The sequence below is a fragment of the Anas acuta genome, chromosome 21 (genome assembly GCF_963932015.1).
Source record: "Anas acuta chromosome 21, bAnaAcu1.1, whole genome shotgun sequence".
NCBI lineage: Eukaryota > Metazoa > Chordata > Aves > Anseriformes > Anatidae > Anas > Anas acuta.
The window spans coordinates 2,514,262-2,534,911 of NC_088999.1; the positions used below are offsets into that span (position 1 = coordinate 2,514,262).

General features: G+C 47.9%; 1 protein-coding gene across 20 annotated transcripts in view; it reads right to left on the reverse strand.

The window, feature by feature from the left end:
* HIVEP3 (HIVEP zinc finger 3) overlaps positions 1 to 20,650 on the reverse strand; it is a 304,681-nt gene that overhangs the window by 98,920 nt on the left and 185,111 nt on the right. For 2 of the 20 annotated variants that reach the window (XM_068657527.1, XM_068657522.1), the window contains exons 1-2: positions 16,195 to 16,712; positions 9,604 to 9,744 (exon numbers count right to left, since the gene is read on the reverse strand). The exons of 15 other annotated variants lie outside the window; for them this stretch is intronic. The gene's annotated coding sequence lies outside the window, so the exon portion shown is untranslated. Of the gene's footprint in view, positions 1 to 9,603; positions 9,745 to 10,759; positions 10,821 to 16,194; positions 16,713 to 20,650 lie in introns of those variants that run through there. 3 more of the 20 variants (XM_068657524.1, XM_068657511.1, XM_068657526.1) reach the window with 2 other exon arrangements.

Here is a 20,650-nt window from a genome sequence, read left to right on the forward strand (position 1 = left end):
TGCATAAACATTTAAACAGATTTCCTTTCACACTGTCTTTGACAAGCTGAAGCTCCAGCTTTTATCCCACTTTAGTTGGGGTGCATCCTATGAAATGGCAGGCAGACTTCTACTGATAAGCTACATCAATCTTAACTGGAAGGCATCTGCCCCATCTGGGTTGTGAACAAAGAATATCAGATTAAAAGGAAAAGGGAAAAAAAAAATAAAGCAGCAGTCCAGACACTTGAGATAAAGTAGCTGTTATCACCCTCTCTAACAAGGCTGCATGCTTTCTATCTCCAGGCAATGATGCTGTGAAAGTGGTTTGAACACAAATTAAAAATTCACATCCCAGCCAAACTGCCCTTGCTAAGCCAGAGGAGGGTCAGGGCTCTCGTGACCTTTCCCTGCGTGCTGCTTCTAGAAGATGGTGGCACTGCCATTAATGCTGGGTAGGTCACTGGGCCGGCCATCCCCTTGGCAGGGGCCTTCACGCAGGGAAAGTCCTCGCTTCTTTCCATTTCATGTTGAATAAAAGCTTGCAAAACCATTTAACTGGAAAATCTCTATTTGGGGTTGAAAATAACTTTGTAAATCACACAATTGGTCCGGCACAGAGATGTCTGTAAGTCTCCTTTGCAATGGCTTGGGGCAATTGCATATCATTTAGCTCTGCTTTCTGACAAAATAGTGGGTTTCCACAGTGCTGCTGGCAGGGCTTCTTCTCATCTGCCCCCAGTGCTGCATCCTGAGCAGACTCAGAGGTCAAGCTGCAGCCCATTAAATGAGAAACTGAAAGCATCTTGGGTCTTGATGCAGCGGCGAAGAACAGATGCTAGCAAAGCTGTGGTTCTCAGGGGGTAACAGAGCCCTGAGTAACTGAATTTCAGCAGCCACTATTCCCCCAATATGAAGAAAAGAAAAAAAATCCACCATCTATGTGCTATTTCACCCTGCTGACAGGAAAGAGCTGGAAAGGACCATTGCTTCTGAGCTTAATTACATCCGATGCTTCTAAGGGTGAGGGAAGAGAGTACTTCATGAGCCAAACCCCAAAACGTTAATATGGCACACTGCAGCAAGAACACAGCAACTTCAAAGCTTTCCCTCCCCACACCCTGAAGTGTGAAATCAAAGATTTTTTCCCCCCAGTAATGCTTCTTGCTCATTTCCTGCCTGAATTCATACTCTTATAACAATGAATCAGGATTAATTAACACCAGCATCAAGATTAAGACCATGTCTAACAAGGACTTTCTTGCCATCCTATAGGGAATTAACCTGAGCCCCACGTAACGATGGGCTGACCACACTGCCAGCCTCTCAGGAGAAACCAGGCTGCCCCTTAGCACAAGTCTCTTGCTTTGGGGAGACTCAGACAATCTCCCTAGGTCGGCTCTTTGTTTTCCATACACCTCTTACAAACCCATCATCAGCATTTATTTTCACATTCCTAGGTGGGAAGCAAGAAATCATGCAGAAGCCTGAAGCTGTGGTCTGAGGTGAGTGAGGTGCGCTTTTAGCAAAAGATATTGCAAGCCACTGAGAAGAAGAAATAAGAAAAACAAGTCCGGCAGGTTATGGAGCTCTGAAATCAGTGATAAGCAGCTGAGAAGAAAATTTCTCTGGATCACCCTCCAAATATAAACCTCAAACTTTACAATATTTTCTGAAGTTATCAATTGAACTGAACTTCTAGGTAGCGCTTGGACCAAGACCACCGGGTCTTGTCATTCCCATCTCCTGGGCTACTGCAGTTCCTATCAATTGTGTTCAAGGAAAAGGTGATACGAAAAGGTGGGACACAGCCCCTTCAGTCATCTCCCTATACGGGACATACAAACAGCCCAAACCTTGCAGGATTGGCACGGATGCACCACTCTGTCTCTCCAGACCAGACAATGCAGCAGATAGCTGCAGCATCACAGACACGGTTATGTCTTCACTTTAAGACCCATGGGAAATCAGCAATACACCCTCTTTACCCAAGTCTTGTGTACACATTTAAAATGCAATGTTCTCGAAAGAAATCTTCCGCTGTCAAGCATGACATGGTGTCTATGGCAGTTCCTACTGCTATTCATTCATCCTTCAGTCAGCCCTATCAACAAGAAAGTGATTCATGTGGCACATTTCTAGTGCTTGTTGGTTTTATTTTACTTCAGTATGGTGTTTTAGAATTTTTTCAAGACATTAAGAAGCGTGACCATTGCCTTTAGACATCATAAAGGACGAACAGAAAAGCAAAGAGAGCCGCAGGCAGAGGGAAGCAGTAGGCACTTTAACTTTTTCACACTTCTGCAGAGTAAAAGTGCTCTGCTGAACCAAAGGAAGTGGAGCAAGGCTATGAACTGAGATTGAACCAGCAGTTCACGAGACTTACATTTAAGACATAATGAGTGATAGAAAAGAGGGTTAAAAAAATAAATAAATAAATCACTTTCCAGCCTCTAATATACAAATCCCCCGGCTCCTCCCAAGAGCAAGCACAAGAAAGCTCCTACCACCCTTCCCACCCCATCAGCAGCATCACACCTCGTGCAGTACAATGCAACACTTGTGCAGTCACACTGGTCCAAAAGAGAAACCAGAACCTTCTGGGGGTTTTAGGCTTTAGTAGCTTGATAAAGCAGCCCTACAATAAAATGAGCTCAATTTGCCACAAGGTGGTCAACAAAAACACATCTGTTTTTGCAGCACATGCTGAAATGCCACCGTATTTTGATATCACTGGTCAAGAAGCTCCCACGTATTAACAATTTCTGTGCTTCCACAACTCACATTGTTAAACCTTCTCATCTGAAGGACGACACAAAAGAGTAACCTTCAGCACAGCATTCTGGACTAATAGTCATTTTTCAATTCCACTCATGTCACAGACTATTTGTACAGAGCACAGCTGGGTTGTTGTTTTTTTGTTTTTTGTTTTTCTCCTTATGACAGAGAAAAAGGTAGCAATTTTCTTCTGTGCACAGAAGTTCTGCTGTACTTTTGCTGGATGACACACTGAAGAACCACAACTGCACAACCCAAAGGAGACAAACGGCTGATGCAAACGGAAAACAATGCAGCAAAAGGAAGTCTTTCTGTAAGGCAATTACTTTGTTCTTTCAGGGGCTTTTTTGGGTATCTTCTTTCCATAGAAAGTTTCCACTACAGTTATTTAAATGAAACTTGCATGTATTTTTGGCCTCAAACCTATAAGGCTGCATAGCAGGAGCTCTGCTGAAAGTCAGTAAAACAACATGTAATTGTGCCCAGTTCCAGGTTCCTGAGTCAGAAACCTAGAGAAAACATGAGGAATTCCCCAAAGACATCTGTGAGATATTTTCTTAAACTCAAGCCTGATAAGACCTCAAAATCTCATTTAACAAAGCCACTGGAGATGTTTTATGGGGAGACACAACTGGCTGCAAGAACATGAAAAGCAAAAGTCCAAAGGTACCTGCACAGGCACATAGACCTTCACTGGACAGAACAAGAGAGGGAAGAGGGAAAGAACAATAGGAAAACCCTCCACCAGGAGTCATCCCATCACTTGAAACATCTCCAGGTTGGATCAAACTCTTCACACTACTGGGTTAGAAACACTCTTCTCGGGATGCAAATTTTATCATGGATTATTATAATAGAAGGGTTTGGGCTGGAAGGGACCTTACACCCCATCTGGTTCCAACCCCCTGCCATGGGCAGGGACCCCTCCCAGCAGCCCAGGCTGGCCCCAGCCCCATCCAGCCTGACCTTGGGCACTGCCAGGGATGGGGCACCCACAGCTCCTCTGGGCAGCCTGGGCCAGGGCCTCACCACCCTCTCTGTGAATAGTTTCTTCCTTATATCTAATCTAAATCTACCCTCTTTTAGTTTAAAGACATTATTCTTCATCCTATCACTATCCACCCATGTAAGAAGACTCTCATCTAAAAAATATGACTGAAAGGCCACAATGAGGTCTCCCTAAAGACTTCTCTTCTCCAGGCTGAACAACCGCAACTATCTCAGCCTGTCCATAGGAGAGGTGCTCCAGCCCTCTCATCATCTTTGTGGTCCTCCTCTGGACCTGCTCTAACAGCCTCACATCCTTCTTGTGCTGGGGGCCCCAGACCTGGATGAAGTACCCCAAGTGGAGCTTCACAAGGGCAGAGGAGAGGAGAAAATCACCCCCCTCAACCTGCTGGCCGCTTCTCTGTTGAAGTCTCTCCTTATGTCCAGGATTGCCCCGACCCAGCTGCAGCACCTTGCATTTGTTGAACCTCATTAGGTTCACATGGGCCCACTTCTCCAGGTCCCTTTGGATGGCATCCCTTCTTTCTGTTGTATCAACTGCACCACTCAGCATGGTGTCATCTGCAAACTTGCTGAGGGTGCCCTCGATCCCATGGTCTACGCCGCTGATAAAGACATTGAACAGCACCAGTCCCAAGATGTTGATGATCGTCTGCATTGTGGGACTCAGATGCAAGGTGAAAAACCACCATGAGAGATGAGCTCAGCATGGGTCAGAGCTTCAAACCCAGGCCTGAGCCTCAGGGTGATTTTGGGACATCTGTGTCCATCTCCAGCATGCTGCTGGCCTTCCCCTGAGTGCAGATGGCTGTGCACTGAAGCAGTTTTTGCTTCCTGGCACTGCACAGCAATGCAGTAGCAGCACGTAATACACAGCATTTCTGTAGAAGTCTTACAGTCCACCCTTCAACCCTCTAAAGGGGTTAAATAACGCAGCGAGCACGTGTTTCTTGTGGAAAAATGACTCACAGGAAGGATGGCAGCAGTGTATTGCCATAAAATATTAAACATAATAGGTCTCTCTGCCCCGGAATGAAAGAATAAAAAACAAGGTAAGTGGACCTGTGTTTTTCTCCTGGTTTTCTCAAAGTCACTAATGGCCCTCTGGGTCCATGAACAGATGTCGACAGTGTACTGCAGGTACCACATTTTATTCACTGCAAATTATTGCCTGGCATTTAATTAAAATTTTATTGTGGTGATTCCGATCAGCTCTCTCCACAGCACCACATGGACTGAAGAGAAAAGTGGATCTTTGGAGTCAACGAGCCCAGTTCATCAATAAAATACCATAGCTCTGAGAGGGGAGAAAAGCGTGCAGCGTGAGGTCTGGTTAATTTGATGGTTTTTCCCTGTTCGGGGGCCTCAGGGGGCTGTTCCTGGTACTGACATCTCATCTGAACCAGCATGAAGTTGGCTGCGGGAAGAGCCTGGCTCATGGACCATGTTTATCTGCATGGACTCATGGGCATAACGCATGGTGCCTTTGTGACAGGGGATGGAGGAGCCACACTCAACAGTCACCTGGCCAGCTTCAGAGGAAAGAACTTTTACTTCAAAAGCCTCTCTCTAGACAGCTCCATTTCCCACATCACAGACCTCTTAGGAACAATCCCAGCCTCTCCTCCTGATTACCTGGGGGGTGCATCTGTCCCCCTAATAGCATCATCCGATCTCTCTGTTGTTTTTTTTTGCCTTAAAGTGACAAATGACCGCTCTTGCTCCATTATACCAGCAGGAACCGTCAGGGACAGCCACAGCCAGTGCATCCCGTGGATGAAGCAGCAAGCAGGCTGCTCAGCACCAGGCTGCTCAGCACCAGGCTGCTGCTCCGGGACTGCCACTGTGCACAGCCACAGCTGGAGGCTGGACAGGAGCACAAAGTCACCATTTCTCATGCCCTGGTGACTTCTGTAAAGCCAGTAGCTACAAGCATTCGGGAGACCTGGGGCTTACACACAGGCTCTCAACTATACGAGAAGCTCTGCAAATGGTCAAGGGTGCAGAGGCCCCATGGTTGTCCCTGCTGCAAGAGAAGAAAACCCACCCCATAAGATAGCCAAATCCATGAGCAAGACAACACAGCCAAGGAAGAAAACTTAAAATAAATAAATAAATAAGACAAAACAGCCTTAGCTGCCTGTCTGTTTAGAAAAACTGCCCTCCTCACAGAATCACAGAAGGGTTGAGATTGGAAGGGACCTCGGGAGATCATCCAGTCCAACCCCCCTGCCAAGCAGGGTCACCTACAGCATGTTGCAGGCACCTTCTTGGAAGCCCTGAAGCACAAAGCGGAACACAAGCAGAGTATTTCATGCCAAACTGCGAGGGATTAGGGACTGCTAAGAAAAACAGTGGCAACCCCTCTCTGCCCACAGCTCGAGTAAATTGGAGGAAGAAAAGAGACATACAATCATCAACAGCCAGGGCCAGGATAGCTTAACACATCTGCCCTCTAGCTCAGAGTACTGGGAGAAACTCAGCTCTTTGGGTTTAAAACTAAGAAGAATTTGAAATATCCCAGGGCAAAGCAGATGTTAGCTCCTCTCTGGCGTCTCAGGGGTCACAGTGCAACTCCTCTCCAACCAAAGCTGCAAACCTCCCTGCTCTAAATGTACCTGTAGATGCTTTACCTCTCCATGCAGCTACTCTGGGAAGTCAGGGAAGACAGCCCTAGAATGATAAATGCAAAATTAAAAGCTCAATAAATAATTAATCACTGAGGTCATGAAATTGTAGGAATCTGTCCATCTTGCTCTCTGCTCTCCTGTTAATCAGATGAGTCTCTGCTTCAATGGTGGGTGAAGCGGTCCTGAAAGAACCATAATTTCTGCACACTGCTGCCATGAAGCTCGTTCTGGGTGCCATATAAATCAATAGCAATAAATCTTTGCTGAATGCTGTAAAGACTTTAAGAGTGTTAAGCAAACAGAATGCCTCCAGAGACTCCAAAATAAAGTGAGATGCAAGTTTGAGTAACTTATTAAGGTAATTATTAAAATGCATGCTCGCAAAACATCAAATATGTATAGCATAGACAAAACCTCCTTTCCTCTTTCCGGTATCAGCCTCTCCACAAACAACAATGAAAAAGAGCACTCTGAAGTACCACAAATAAAATACACTGCACATGAGAGCTAGCAAAGCCACCCCATCTCCCAGCTGCCGTAACCCTTTCTCTTCCCCCTGCCTATGCATTCTTCCTCCAAGTTTTGTCTTCAGTGGTAAGCTCCCTGAAGCCAGTTTTTCCAATATGTGCAATTTCTATGTGATGGTGTTATTTTCATTGTGAACATGTCGTTAATGATGATGAACGTGAATGCTCAGACAGAAGAGGTTTATCCCACAGTTGATGCATCACAAGGCCTGGAGGATCCTCCAGAGATATGCCTTAAATATGCCTTAGTCCCCAAATCCTGCCTGCAGCACACACACCAAGGGGGCAGACTTGTGGCTGGAGGTAGCTGCACCACCACCCATGGTCCCAACACCCTTCAGCTGCGCACGTGGCAGATGTGCCCCCGTGCAGAGGTGCAGGTCGGCATCCCAAATCCGCCTCAGCCACGCATTGAAGACACGATGGGCTCTAACAGAGCCAGCTGGGGCCATGGTAGAGCAGGACACCCACTGATGGCTCTAAAAACCCCTATCACAATAGATCAGCCACATCTATAACGTCTTACGTTTCTCTAACTCGAGGTCCAAACCATCACTAGTCTGTGGGCAGACCTGATCTATTTTCAGATATTTTTCCTCTTCAACAGAAAATCTGACTCTTATTTTACTATTTTTTTTCTCCTGAGACACCATCAGACAACTCAGCACCAGGCTCCAAACACCAAGCTGCCCTTTTTCCAGCACGCTGGGTAAAAATCTCCTGAAAACACTGTTCCCAATTAAGGCGAGCCCTTATGAAACCAGTATCACAGCCACTTGCTTAATATATTTCTCCCTAGAAGAACTTACAGAGTTTCCTTGATGAACCCCCAAGCATAACAGTTTCCACAGTGATTACAGAAAAAGCAGCAGCGCCAGAAATAACATTATTAAATGGAAAACATCCCCTGCGCTCACTCTCACTCACGCACACACCCATCGAGCGCAAAGAGATGATGATTCCTCGTGGCAACTGGCTACCCACCCTGGGCAAACAGAGTTGGAAATAGTTATTGAAAATATCACTTTTCTATTAAATGTCTCGGTGATGGCACAGTGGGTACCCTCTACACACACAGACGCAACAACGTACCCTTGAATAGTGATTTAATCCGTGACCGTATTCTAAAAGCAGCTTCCCAGATATGGTATTTTTTAAAAAAATGTGCATAAATGACCATTTTGAATGGCATGTCCTGTGAAAAGCATTTTAGTATTTAACACAGATCTGATACAAAAGCAGGAAAGAAAAGTACCAAATTATCAGAGCTTATCTAAACTTTCCCCCCTCAACACTCACATTCATTCAGTTATTTGAGGTCTAAGGCTTGCAAAATTGCAGTTTCCATTCACGTGAAACTGCGTCTGTATTTTCAGGAGGCTCCCACGCTCGTCTGGCCCGTGCTGGGTACGAGAAGCCTGCTCTCTGAGCACAGCCAGACAAGGCTCCGCTGCTGCTGCCACTGGACCCACACGGCATCTCAGGCTTCCTACTGCTATTTCCCAAAAAGAGACATTTTTCAGCAAAGACCTTCCCAAAATCATTTTCTGCAATAAGTACCCTCACCAGCTTCAAGCTCTTCACTGGCTTATTTCTCTCAATAAGTGAACAACATTATTTATTTTTTCTTTTATTTATTTAAACCTCAATTTTTTGCTCCTTAACAAGGCACCAGTTCCTGTCCTTGCATACATCTTCACCTGTCCACCCTGTGTCCTTTCAGAGATTTCAAGCCTTCACCAGCCAGGAGCTTTGGTTGTCCTGGGAGGAGCTCAACAAACTCATCCATGTGAAAGAGGATCCCATTTGTCACCTTGATTTGCATTAGAAATAAGTAGAGAATGTTACAAACTCATATTCACCTAGGAAGATAGACAGCACTCAAACTAATTGAGGATAGCAAAAAAATGAGTTTTAAAAAAAAAAAGCATCCAGTTTTGAATTTCTGTGATACATTTTGTGCTCAACACAACTGACACATCCACAACCAGAAGCTCCTGGGACAGGCTAGACACATCGCTGACTGCCAGCAAAGACTCATCTCCAGGTCGGAAGGAACGGGATTTGAGGATTTCTGTTATGTTCACATACTGCATTGCCTTTGTTTCTGCTTTTACACCTGTTTACTTAGAAAATTTTAAATGCTGCTTTAACATTTTGGCACACCATTTCCTATCTGCTGAATAATTCTGAATTCTGATTAATGCAAATACGAAGACAAAGTATTTTCTAACTTTGCAGCAAATCCCCACAGGTGGATGACAGATCAAAACATGAAGGCAGCAGACCATGTCTACGGCAATGAATTGCAGGCAGAATCAAAAAGCAACTATATTCCTTGGGGACTATAAGGCAACCAACATCTCATTTGGGACTTTCCCTTAACTTCTTTAAAGACCTAAAACCTGCATAATGCATAATAAAACTAACACTGCAGGCATTTTCTTCAGCAGAGAGAAAGCAGAGCACTGTCTTAGGGTTACGAAAAAATTCTTCAGTTTGGCAGTAATGGTTTCAGCTTTCCTCGCTGTACTGTTTCTGAATGCAAACAGCGCCATTTAAAACAAGGTTAGCAAAAGCAGCAAGGGTTTGGTTTTAATAAACACTCCTTGAATTAAAAAAGATTGCCTGAGCAATGATACAAACCACGGTAGTAAACTCATTAGACAGTGAGTCATTACCGTAGGATGCTATCAGATGTGAAGATCCAGCCCGTGCTGCTGGTGGGTCGGCTTGTAGGGCACGAGGAAGATCTGGGGCGATTCTTGGATCTCTTTTACCCATTTCGGCAGGTTTTCTGAGTGGCTGCTGGGCCATCAGTGCTGAAAAGCAACAGTTTCCTCAGGCTAGCGTGCTCGTGAACCGTAACTGTGAATCTTTACCATAATATGTTTTCATAGTTATTTGTAGTCATTCACTGTAGCATGAAGCACTTAGAATATTATTAAAAATAGTACCCATTTACTTTTATTTAGCATTTTTCACACTGGTGGAAAAACTCTGTGGTGTTTTACAAACTGCTGCGGAGGGAGTGTGGCAATGATCCTGGGAGGGAGGGAGAATATTTTTAACCCCATTTTACAGAAGTGGGAACCAAGGCATGCACTTTTCCACAAAACGATATTGGCCAGAAATGCCTCTGAATTCTTGCAGGACCCCTTCCAGCAGAGATCCTCACTTCCAGAAGAAACGTACACTTCTTCCAAGCTACAGTGGTCGCACTGTTGCATCCCAGCCAATCTTCTCACGTAAACATGGTGGTGAAATGGTGGGTAAGAGTGGTTTCTCTACAGTTTTTGTTAATTTTAGCCTGAGAAAATCATGAAGGAAATACCTGAGCACTACAGGCAGGTTTGTGGGAGGTAATTAAACACCCAGCTTAAACTTCCCTTCCAACTCAGAAAAGCTTCACATTTTTTGGGTAGATATCTACAACATGATTTTTGTACTTGGTTCTATCCTGACCTATCATTGCACTGTTTTGTCCCAAAGTCAAACATTTTGCATCTTCAAAATGTATTTGGTTTTGTTTCAAACACAACCAACACTATTTCCCTCTTTAAAATACAGAAAGACCCAACAGGTTTTTGATCAGTTCAAATACAAACAGAAAGGCTTTATCCTGCCCCTCCCAGCCCTGATGTCCCCCACAAGAGAAGTCTCCCAGTTCAGACCAGTACTCAGGCTGAGATTCAGGACACCTCAATCTCAGCTGAAGAAATCCCTTCACTACTTCTGCAAAGATGAATTGCTAAGAGCCCTTCTAAGGAGAACCTACTAACACCATGCAATGCTCATCCTCCTGGAGGCTGCATCTTCTCAAGGAGCAGGCATTACCTTCAACCTCCCTCAGTCCAAGCTATCTGATCCTCTGCAAAGAGCCAGCTCTGCAGCTGATAAAACCTGGTGTGCTCCTCCAAGGGAGTTTATCAGATTTATAGCCTAGTGGTAACAGGGTGGCACCTGCAAATTACCAGCCCGTTACCAAGTCACAGCTCACCCCAGCAGAGCAGCCTGCAGCTGCTCCTGTTTTACAGGTGGTGGGTGCATCCCAGTGCTTTCCAAAGCTTGTAACCTTCATGAAACTTCTTTTTCTTTTTAATTGCTATTCACTTCATTTCAGCCCCACATTCAGTTTTTCTCTCTCTCTCTCTTTCTATGTATATATTATTTTTATCAGTAAATCTCCCCAGAAGGGAAGAAAACCGAGAAAATTGAATACAGGGCAAGAGGAAACACAGGAAACCCATGGGCAGCTATTTAAAGAGTCAGCGATGCCTCATGGAAAACCCTGAAACACATTCCAGTTAGTGGCAAACCTGCTGCTGTGGCTCTGGGTCACTGTCCCCTTGGGGTCCTCACTGCCCCCCAGAACAGCAGGGGGTGAGCAGAGCCTGACCCTCTTTTCTGGGCATCTCCCAGCACCTTGGGGCAGGAGCTGCCACATAGGGTGGTTCTCCTAAATCCCTAAGCTATTTTGTGAGCCCTGTACTCTGCCACTTAAGTAACAACTGCTGATGCACCTTCACTAGATCAAACGGTTGGAGCCTGCACCCCATCACCACCAGCAGTGACAGAGCTCTAAATCATTCACCCCACAACTTGCCTTCACACAGTACTTTTGGGGAGCACCTGCACAATCAAGCATGTGTCTTATCAGCCTTTTACCCCAAGACCATACCCTACCCCAGGCTGGGAACACAACCAGCTCACAACTCGACACCTCTTTGGTTCCTTCATCAATGCCACCTCACAGACTGACGTGATGTTGCCCATAGGTGGGGGGAACATAAAAATAATCACTCATCTTAAGGTGACCGAGGCTGCTCCATGCCTCTGTGAGACTTCAGCCTACTAGCAGTTCCTATGAAAACCGACAGCGTGCTGTTACACAATGAGAGGTTGTGCCTATTTTGTGCCTTTTGGGTTTTGCAAAGCAGTAATCTGCCCTTCAGGAGAGACCATCTTACCAAGGCTGGATTTTAACCCGGAGGTAGGAGCACGGCAATAAAGACTTCAGGGAACCACTACACTTAAAACTAGGTTAACTGGGAAGAAGGCCAGGCTCAATTTTGGGGGAGTCCCTTGAGGTTTCCCCTCTAAACTGTACCGCCAAATGAGGGCTTAGCAAACCCCTCCAGGTCTCAATGCATCTGAGAGCAATATTGCTGCAGGAACCCAAATCCCACATCTGAGTTCAGCTGGATCTAGCCAACTTTTGACACGCTTCACCTTCCTGCCTAAAATCTGCAGGTCTAATAGTAAAGCAGAGCAAAATAACAGAAACCCCAAAGCCTCCCAGTGCTGCAAAGCCTAAATAATGGTTTAATGAACACACATCCCTCCACAGCCCGAGGAAGGAACGAGGCAAGGGCTGGATAAATGGTGTGGGAAAGATGACTTCGGATCTGGAGACTGGGGACCTGCTGAAACTGAAAATCTCATTTGCACCAAAAAAAAAAAAAAAGTAATCTTTGTACAATAAGTCTTCCCACAATGCTGAAAATGCTTTACTCGGAGTTTGCACCATTTGCCACAGCACTTTGTGCTGATGAAAGAAGCTGCCCAGGCCTCAAGGCAGTGAGGAACAAGCTGTCCCTGCACACAGCAAGTCTGTTTGGGGAAGGTAGGAAAACTTGACTTCACTCATGTTTTCCTCTTACTTAACCCCACTATAAAATAAAAAATAAAATAAAAATAAAAATCACTGAGTGGAAAGAAAATGCCCCCAAACCAAAATTTCCATGTGACTTAAAAAAAAAAAAAAAAAAAAGGCTACAAAAATAACATCTAGATGTATTTAGATGGATTGGTTGTCATCATCCCTCCTAGGGGCAAATGCTCAGAGATCTCAGTCAGCTCTTCAGGGCAAATTTCCTCACCTTGTCCTGCCCCACACGTGAGCCCTGCTCACCTCCTCAGGAAGCTCAGAGCAGTGGGCAGTGAGCGAAAGCCAGCGCCGTGCGAGCTGGTCCCAGCCTGGGTTTACTGGGGAGGTGGGGCTGAGCTAGCTTCAAGGCTTTGCAAAGAAAACGAGGCAAGGTAGAGGGTAAGGAAGATTTATTGCACATTTACCTTCACCGAATGTTTTCTGAATGACTGAGTAATCCCCTAGTCCCTTTAACGCAGGCCCTCCCCGACACACAATGCTTCCTTTGATGCTCATTAAAAGGTTCACCTTATGCAGGCATGTAATTAGAGCTGGGCAGGATTAAAAAATAAATAAATCCCTGTTCTGATTACTGCACCAACTATAGAGACCGAGACCCCAGCTGAACATGCAAAGCCAGCCTGGGAAAGACCACGACTCCAATTCCTGTCGTGCAGCAGCAGGAGCACTCAGCACAACTCTCCTCCACCAAGGTGGTCTCGGCAGAGCCCAGGAGAGGGAGCACCGGTGAGAAATCGCTCACTTGCAGGCGTGGGTTAACAAGGGGAAGGTGGGAAGAATTCGACAAGTGTAATGGGCAGAGTGGAAAACAGAATAAATATTTCCCCTGCATCCTAACTGACTGCAGATCCCAGCAGAGCTATAAAGATCTCCTAACAAGCAGCCTTTTTAAAGTCAGAGACAATGGTGTTGAATGTATATTTTAAATAAATTGCTTTCCTTTCCAGAGTTGTTTTTTTTTTTTTCTCTCCGAAGTTTGAACCCTTTGCCAAGAAACTAAATGCTTTAAAGCGCTGTAGAAACGGCGAGTCTGCTGAAACACTTTTTGCATTCAACATGTGCAGCCAAATGTGGCCAGAAGTTATGACGGCAGAGCTCAGAGTCAGCAGGAACTTCGGCGATGAGGGGAGACGGAGGAAGCCAGAGCGAGGCCAGCTTCTCTAACGCAGAAGGAGCCACCCAACATGGCCAGGGGACTCGGGCAGTGATGAGGAGCAGGGAGTTCCCTGGAGCCCCTCGGTGGCGCCCTGCCACCCTACAGACGGGTCAGCCACGGCAATTTCCCTGGCCAGGACATGCTATCCTGCTAAACCAAGCCATGGCAGCGATCCCCACAGCTCAGGAAAGGTTCGAATCAACAGCACTTTCATAGTTAACTTCAGAGTAAATATTATTTTCAAAACTGTTTCCCAGGGGACTCACCCCACTGGATCCCCTTCGGAGTCCCCCGCATCCGATCGTGCTCGTGCTCATTGCAAACCACGCGAAGCGAACACTGCCCTGTTCTCCTGACGGCCGCCGGATATTTTTTGAGAGCCAACTGCAAACATTGCAGGGTTTGCTGGCCCCGCCGGGCTGTGAGAATGGGGTTTTGCTTGGACGGGAAAACAAAACGAGCAGAGCCTGAAGTCCTCACAGGGAAATTACATGTGCCCATTGTGGTTTAGGGTTAAAATGATCGGTCAAAGTGAATAAGTCCCCTTCTTTTACACTGCAAGAGCTTCCCCAGGAGAGGAGAGGGCTCCTCAGAGACGTTCCCTAAGGGACACAGCGCACCTCTGCAGGTGCTGAACGTGTCCCTGAGGACACAAAGCCTGGAGTGCTGCAAGCAGCTTGGCAGTAACACTTTCATTAATTAACCAGTATCTTCTGGAAGATTTTTTTCTTTGATGCACTCTTCACGCAAGTCCTCTGGAGATTTTGCTTGGCCTTTTCTTAGCAAGGACTGCAGTGGATTCTTCACCGGACTCAGAAGCCAGACTGCAAGCCTTGGAAGGAGAAGGCTTTTCTTCTCAGAAGCAAGACAGGACAGCACACATCAACCCCCAGCCACCTCCTACAACAGAATCTCTCCATCATTCATTGAAGGATGCCTCTCTAGGGATGAAAGAAAACTGCTTTCCAGGAGCCCTGCAGTGGAACTGTCTGCTAAGGCTGTCGAGGAGGGCTGGGGGAAAGGATGGGGGCAATGGGGATTGCTGTAGCGGGCTTGGGAGCCTGTGAGCCAACTGGGAACCAAACATCCCACACAAATCCCACCTTTTCTTACTGTGAATACACACTCTGACATCACCCTACATGTTTTTTCCTATGAGAATCAGACTACAAAGTTTCAGAAGCACTGATGCTGTGAGAAAAACATGACAGCCCCAACAAGCACAAGCAACTCACCAGGGGAAGCCCAGTAAAGCAAGAGACAGGAGAGGGATGGTGAAGGGGCTATCGGGCATCCAGACACCGAAGGTTAAACCTGGCTCTGCACACTGACACTAACAATCTTTCAACACCAGGGAAACTAAAAGCCTATAAGCTACAGGTTATCCTCCAGCAGAGCAGGGTTTGGATTGTATTGCTCACACCATAAATCACCATGTCAGCTGCCCCAGCCATTTCCACTCGCCAGAGTGTAACTGGGTAAAAGTGCCAAGCGCTTTCACGACAGCCAGCCAATTAGCTAAAGAACGATGAAAAAAATAATCATAATAATAATGCACGGTGCCTTTTTCCGGAATAACAATCCACACATTTGCATAGAGCAGCTCAGCGCACGTCTGCATTTCTGATCACACCTCTGGGTGCATCCAAAGCGTTATTAATTTCCATCGAGGAGGCTTAAGAAGCTTAAATCGTTAGCACTCATTTACTCAGCTTTAATGCATTTTTAAAGCTGTCTCATTTTCAGCCGAGGTGCAGGTGCTCATCGGCCAAAGAGAAACGCTGAAGAGGAAGAAAAAAACCAAAGGGGCAGCGCCGGGTCCCGGCCCTCTGCGCGCAGCGGGCTGCGGGGTCCCCCCGCCTGCAGGGGGGCTCCCGAGGGACACCCCGCAGCCGTCCCGCACCGCCCGGGAGCAGCCCCGCCGCTCCCCGCTGCTTTTCCTGTGCGAGTGATAAGGAGGAAATCCGTCCCAGACAGCCAGCCAGACAACCAGACAGACAGACAGCCGGACACCCCGCTCCCCCCCACCGCGTGCTGCCAGCAGCGCGAGTGCGCGGCTCGCACCGGAGCTTAATTAGAGCTGGCCGCCAATTAAGAGCCCGGTGCCGGTGCAAGGCAGCCGGGCGGGCTGGCGGCGGCTCGAGGGACACGAGGTGGCCGTGCTGGGTGGGGGGGAGGGAAGAGGGGGGGACAGCGCCCGGTCCCTCCCCGCCGTGACCTCGGCACCGCGCCGTGCCCGGCCGGTCCCGAGCGCTCTCCATTCCGCCCCCCTCCCGGCTGCTCTGCCCCCTTCCAGCCTCCCCTCTCGGCGCTGCTCCGAGAAAATAAATAAATAAATAAATAAAATAAATATATATATATATATATATATTAAAAGAAACTAGGCTGGAGGGAGAGGCTGCAGCCCCCCCGCTCGGCATGGAAGGGAGCGCCCGGCTCGGTTACCTGCGCGCTGTCCCCGCCCTGCAGCCGCGGCTCTGCCATGGCTCTGCCCGGGGCGAGGAAGGGACCCCGGGGCTCCAGGGGGATCTTCTGCCGGGCTGCGATAGAAAAGGTTAGTTTAAAGCTCCTTATTTGGGCAGTGATGTAAAGGGAAGTTGGTCGGGCAGCGCCACCCCCTTTTTTTTTTTTTCTTTCTTTTTTTTTTTTTTTTTTTTTTTTTTTTTTCCATTCACTACACATTGTTTCCTGTTGTCAAGCGGCTGCTGCGGCTTTCGGAGCAGACAAGGGAATCCTTCAGCCCCTCCGAGCCAGCGGCCGCTGCTCCGGGCGCTGCTAGCCCCGGCCGCGGCTCCCTGCCGGCTGCTCGGCCGCCCACGCGGGGGCAAAAACGCAGCCGGGCTGGAGCCCGGGCAGGAAGCGGCCCTCCCGCACAGCCCAGAGCTTTTCCATCACAAAAGAGGCTTCTCGCCGCCGGGGGAGCCCGGTTGTGCACCGGGGAGGCGGAGAGCGCAGTGCCGGCCCCTCCATCCCTCCATCCCCATCCCTTCATCCTCCCATCCCTATGCCTCCATCCCCTGCACACCCTCCTCCTCGTCCCCTATGCCCGGGGAAACCGAGAGCGAGCCGAGCACGCCGGCTGCCCTTCCTTCCCCCGGGCTGCGGCTCGGAGGGGGAGGACGGTGGGGTCACGGCCACGGCCAGCCCGGGGGCGTTATCCCGGAGGGACCCCGCGAGCACCCTCCGGGAGGCCCCAGCGAGCTGCCCACGCGGGGCTGCCCACGCGGGGCCGTGCCGGGGGCAGCCCGGGGCTTCCCGGAGAAGGGGAAAGCGCTCGGAGCTCACCGAGCAGCACCCAGCCTCCACGGCCACAGCGGGACCCCGCAGCATCCAACTGCCCGGTGGGCTGCCCCCATGCACGCTGCTTTCCCTTTTTCCTTTCCTTTTTTTTTTTTTTTTTTTTTTTTTTTTTCCTTCGGTTTTAATTAATCCCTGTCCGCCACAAACTGAGCCCTTGGGCTAGGAGGGGGAGGCAAAGCGCTCCTTGGCACAGCCGCAGGCGGACACCACCGGCAGCCAGGCGGGTCCCGCTTCCACGGGGGGATGCGAAAAGCGCCCCGGGGGGGCTGCCCCCGCTCCCGGGGAGATCCCGGGGACGATCTCCCGGGACAGAGCACGGCAGCGCCGGGTCCTGAGGCTGGGGGGGTTGGAGGAGGACAAGTAGCTTCGCATGCCAGGCTGTTTACATCTAAAATACACGTGTATATATTCAGCAAAACGTTTTGTGCTTCCTCTGGTCATTAGAAATACCTCTACAGAGAGGGGTTTACTGAGAAAAATGGGAGCTCTTACCAAGGTTCCTTATTTTGCTCAGTTCATCAGTATATGCTCAATATGCTTGCTTTGCCACTTTGTAGTGTATCTGGTAAAGCACTACGGTGAAAGCAGCAGTGGGAGAGCTGGCAAAAGTAGCAAACCTGCATCTGAGCCTTCCTTTTCTGATGCAGGCAACACAAAGACATATATACACGTATGTATATATATACACAAAATGCACAAATATACATATACAAATATATATATATACAAATATACTACACAAATATATATATATATAATTAGCTTAAAAAAACAAAACCCCCCACAACTGGTGCCAAACCTATGTTCCTATCTGACTCCAGACTTCACAAAGTCAGAGTTGAGCCAAAAAAAAGTCATCTAAGGATGAAATAACGACGCTGTGAGGTCTCTACAATGGAAAGAATTATTCTGGCAGAAACCTAGCAGGATGTGCTTTTCGGGGTGAACATGAACAGTGTTGTCATTTTGCTCAGCAAACAGCATGTTGCTTTTCAGAAGAATTAATGATTGGAAACCCACTACCGAAACACCCATCTGGCCAGTCTCCAACCAGCCGCAGCCCATCTCCCTGTTAACTGCCTCCACCAAGTGCTTTTGATGCTAAAAACAAGAAAATACTATATAATACCTGTACTTTCTATGGGCTTGTTGTTGTCTTGGTAGTCCAGTTTCACACCCAATGCGGCTTCTCACCTTCTGGACAGAAGTGAGAATCACAGTGTGACGCAGGAATGCTTTGCAGTCTTATTTAACTTTGCTCCCATGCTGTCATGGTGTCCCCGCTCTTTCTCAGCCAGTCACTTTGCCATAAGTAGGTGCAGTTGCATTGAATTGTGCAGGTGCAGGCAGTGGGCACACTAAGGGACCCCACAAGGACTCTTAACAAGTGCACGTGGAGCAGCCTCCACCCTGCAGGCTCGCTTGACAAACCCTGGAATTAGCACTTTCAGCCTGCAATGACAAGGACGAGGCTGCTCCCCCAGCCACACCGAGCACATCGCACCCACAGCCCTGTCCCGGCCCTGGCTGACTCAACTTTGTTGGACTGAAAACTGAAGTTTGTCACTTAAATGCAAACCAGTCTAATCAGGGGGACTGAGGGGACCGGCTGTGGCAATAGAAGGGCCTGGGTATGGCCAGGCATCCCCTTTCTTCATCCAGTTGAGCTTTAGTGTTTGGGCAGTCATGTAATGAATGAAATAAAGCTCACAGGAGCATGGACAGGAGCACGAGGACTTTTTTGCACAAGCAAAAGCATCAAAGATGCTTTCTTATTTACTCTTGTTATTTACTTATCTTACTTATTTACTTATTTAAGATGCGCCTCTTATGTACTCCATGCTTGAGTGAGGGGGGAAAAATAAAAAAAATAATTAAAAAAAAAAAGGTTTTATCTCAGTTTCTGTGTAAGCACATGATTCCAGCTGAAACCTCATGATAGTAATGATTTGACTAGGCCAGACAGATCGCCTCCTCCCAACGCATGCAGAATTATCCTTCCTTTCTTTGCACGTGGGGACAAACTGAGAACAGGCTCTGAGAAGCACTTACTGAAACGTCCCCTCCCAGTCCAAAGGGGTGAGGGGCACCCAGCATGACTGCGATAGTTCCAGCACCTCGTCCGTAACAAACCCTCCTTCCTTGGAAGACAGCCCCAGGATCCATGGAAATAGTAGTGAGGTGCTGATGCTGCTTTTAAAGTGCACCGCACAGCACTGAACACAGGCACATTGAAGATTTTCCTCAAAAGAAAACGCTGTGGATTTTTTTTTTTGTTCTGTTTATTATTTTTAACCAGCACATTTGCACCTGCCTCTCACATCAAGCTCCCAAACTCCCTCTTGCTGCTTCTGGAGGTTGTTCTCCATGCCCCAGCATCTAAAAGGTCAAGGTATTTTTCCCCTGCCCAGTACAAACGTGGCTATTCAATGCAATTAGCGCAAAGGTGTTTGCCCGTGGCGGTGGCTTTTCTTAGGTGGAAAAGCGCGGTTTTGCTTAAATGGGAAAAGGAAGGGAAGGGTTCCCCTGGGGCTCCTCTCCCCACTGCAGGGCCAGGACCGTGCGGGGTTAAGCCTAGGCCACGGTGGGCAGTTTTGTGGAAATCCTTTGTTCGAAGCCAGCATTTACTCAGGCAAGAGACTGTCCTCAGGTCGAGCACGGCCAAAACAACCACATCTCACCTCGCACTTAAAGGTCAGACTCTTTTCCTTCCCTGGGTGTTTAGACTGGTTTTGCTGCCTCCCCATCCTTCAGCCACCCCTGCTCACCTCACTGGGGCCTGGTGTAGGTAAAAATTACCCACTGCCTGAAAAGGCCTCTTTGAAACCATTTCCCTCTTTTTTTTTGGAGCGTTACTGTTTTTTCCACCTTCGCTGCTGCAGCACGGGAGCTCCCAGCGCTGTGGTCCCTGGAGCACCCTGCGCCCTTCAGCCACTCGCACGTCCCTAACTCATCCCTCTCTTTCCTGCAGCTAAATTACCTTAACAGGAGCTGAAAGCTGGGTCAGTGCTTTCAGCTCTTCCATATTTACAGTTGCTGGAGCTGCTGTTGGGGTAATGGAGTGGGAGAGGAGGTTCCCCCCCCAAAAAAATGTTTTAACTGCAGCGTGGGAACCTGGGTTTTTCATATTAATCCTCCCAGTCACTTCACCTTTCTGTGGTGAAGTCTTCCCATCTGGGAAACTGTCTGGGGACTGTCAAAGGTTGTTTGGTTGTTTGTTTAAAGCTCTTCTGTCCAACTACGAGCAATCACACTCCTGACTGAAGAGGGCATTGGGAATAGTTTCCATGTCATCCTCCTTTGGGAAACCTGCGGCAGCAGAAACCTATGAATCTAACTTAACTTTTTCAGACATATTTAACAACCTTTTACAATGTGAACTGTAAATCCCTAAAAGTGAAACAAGATCTTCAGAAGCCGCAGGCTCGTAGCCCCTCAGCCAGCACCGCCGGCAAGCCCAGCTTTTGGAAAACTCCCCTACTTTTGGAAATCCCACCAGGCACCTCTCCCAAGGCACGTGCATTTACAACAGCCGAACCCCAGGAGCTCACATCCCGGCCCAACGCTCACAGCAGCAGTCGGGAGCCACGTGCCCACTGCA